Source organism: Rana temporaria, chromosome 1 (genome assembly GCF_905171775.1).
Source record: "Rana temporaria chromosome 1, aRanTem1.1, whole genome shotgun sequence".
NCBI lineage: Eukaryota > Metazoa > Chordata > Amphibia > Anura > Ranidae > Rana > Rana temporaria.
This window is the reverse complement of record NC_053489.1, coordinates 171,415,581-171,418,376: the sequence shown is the minus strand read 5'-3', so window position 1 is coordinate 171,418,376 and position 2,796 is coordinate 171,415,581. Positions and strand designations below refer to the sequence as shown.

General features: G+C 36.4%; 1 long non-coding RNA gene across 1 annotated transcript; it reads left to right on the top strand.

The window, feature by feature from the left end:
* The first annotated feature begins 219 nt into the window (after positions 1–219).
* LOC120924833 lies at positions 220–844 on the top strand. Its single transcript, XR_005746445.1, has 3 exons — positions 220–367; positions 499–616; positions 829–844. It is a non-coding gene; the product is annotated as an uncharacterized LOC120924833 (long non-coding RNA).
* Positions 845–2,796: the final 1,952 nt, after the last annotated feature.

Genomic DNA, 2,796 nt, shown 5'->3' with positions numbered 1-2,796 from the left:
ACCTAATTAATGCAAGGAAAGGCTGCTGTATGCACAGCTATCTAGGTGGCTCTGCCTTTTCATCTTTGGACTTTGTCCTAATCTGGTATTTACCTTACAAGCTTTTTGGCTTTGTGCTTGCACACTGTGAGCATTAGGGATTTGTTTGTTCTGTGCATTTTTTGGCACTGAACTATCCCTATTTACTTATAATATACTTTTTTATTTCTCCCCTTTTTTCTTAACAGAGCGAATGCCGCTTTTTGATCAGGTTATTTGAGGGGCTGTGAGAGTGTCTTCCTTCCCCTTTATCCTCTTTCAATCCATATCTATGGCAAACATTAGACTGTCTCTACTGACAATAGGCATTTTTGCTTACTATTGACAGGTATATATATTATATATATTGTCCATTATAACAAGTTTTTGGAGTGTATATTCTCTTTACCCATTGTTGCACAATACAACTGAGAGTAGTTTTGCATATGTGTTTCCACATGTGCTTTCCTGATTTTTCAGATTAATTCTATCAATGGCTTAAAATCCTGCTGTGGTTCTCCTGAACTATTCTGTTTTTCCCTGAGGACTCTGGTTCCTTCCTGTATGGTCTGCTGTCTTTTGCTGTTTTACCTCTTTGGTAAGTAAATATTATTGTTTTTACTTTTGGCCCCTGTTTATATGTAGTTGAGATCCTTGAGCATGCATTATCTACAATAACTGATGTATTCATGATCAATATTTTTCTTTTCCCTTTTTTGACATTATTTACCAAAATGTATTGATATATAAATGATTGTTTTCAACAGTCATTTAATTATATGTCTTGTTGTTTTTTCTTCTGATATTTAGCATTGTATGTCTGAAAGCTCCTGAAGAAACTCGTCGGAGTGAAACATGTAGAGCTGACTTAAACAATGCTTCGTCTTGATATCACGTATTTAATCGAGATGTATTTCAAATTTATCGTATTCATGGCATACTAATTATTTGTGTAATAAATTATATTTTCTAATTTTATAATCAAATTTTGTCTGATTATCTATTTGCACCGTTCAAAAGCCCCGGGGTCCTTTTGGTTACCCCCTTTTTTTCCCCCCTTTTCTCATTTTCACCCATGGAAGTTATGATCGTGTGACCTTTTTATCACCTCTTTTTTTCTCTTGGACCATGTGTGTAGGAGGGATACTGCTGCACCAATTATATGGCCAGCGCAGTAGTGCTAAGACTACCTTTCTCAGAACTCCTGTTCTCAGAAGGAGAATCTGGAGTGACTGGGTGGAGTTTATTGTTGCTAGGGGTGATGAGCACCTGTTTGACAAGCTAATAGCTTGTCTATTAGGAGAGACTACATGTTGGTTACATCCACATCCCAGCATCTCCATGTAGTGATGTAGACACAGAAAACATGACGGACATGCCATCCTACCTGCCTGGAGGCCATAAAGGTTGTCACCAAAATACAAGACTTGACATATGTCTGAGGCCCCGTACACACGACCGAGTTTCTCGGCAGAATTCAGCCAGAAACTCGATCGGAGCCATATTCTGCCGAGAAACCCAGTCGTGTGTACACTTTTGGCCGAGGAAACCGACGAGGATCTCGTCTGGCCAAATAGAGAACATGTTCTCTATTTCCTTGTTAGTCAATGAGGAAACTTGGCTCGCCGAGATGCTCTGCGGCTTCACAAGGAACTCGACGAGCAAAACAATGTGTTGTGCCCGTCGAGTTTCTCGGACGTGTGTACGGGGCCTTACTGTCTTACTGACCAGCAGGATCACCAGGTATTTTGTGAGTTATACTAGAAGGATAGGTACTCCCAAGATACAAATACTTTATTGTTAATGCTTTCCCACATATTGATTTTTATTTTTTGTCAAAATTTCCACAATTCAACTTTAAGTTTATATCTGAAAATTGTAGGTTGTAGACAACATAAACAGTCCTTTTTTTAGCATGTATAATAAACAAGACTAAAAGAGGCCCTCAAACTGTATGTGGATGCTGCTTGATCTTTACCCTTCACTCCTGAGAATCACCTTCTACAACCAAAGAAATGAAAAATGTAGTCTGAATTTTAAATGACTTCTCTAAAAGCTGTCAGCTCTCATAGCAATTTTAGCAATAGCAATTTGTTTTGCCCATTCATATATTTTATATAAACCTAAAACCCAATTCATCTCTATTTTACTGTAGGAGCAAAATTCCTATAGTTTGCATCTACATATACTCAACACCTGCATACTATATAACCACTTTATCATTCTTGAGGAAATATATTGCCCAGGTTGAATTTTTCTAAACAATTAGACTGATTTACTACAGGATTTAAGACAGTTCACACAATTAAAATGCGTGAAGGATTCACATCAATTATTCAATCATGTGAAAAGAAAATCCTTGTTTACTTATTTCATCTGCAGATGATTATATAATTGAAGTGAATGTTTCCACAATATACTGTGTGAACATCAAATCATTTTAGTAAATCAGCCTCCTGTTCCCCCTGAGTAAACAATTGGACAAGGGATATATAAATATGCATGTGTATTCGTGCTTGTAGGCTATTTACATGCATGTGTACCTGTTTGGCAGCAGAAACGTTGGTGTTCAAATTGTTTCCTAATATTCAATCACTGTCTTGTTTACGTGAAGATAAACAAAATGATTTAACTTGCGAAATGAATGGAAAATTAAAAAAAAAAAACATTTGCTTTTATATTTTTTCATTGTTTGTTGCATCCCAGTACTACTGATTATTTGTATTAGAAGAATAAGATTATACACTTTGTAAAGTGCATATATATTCTGGTGGAGCT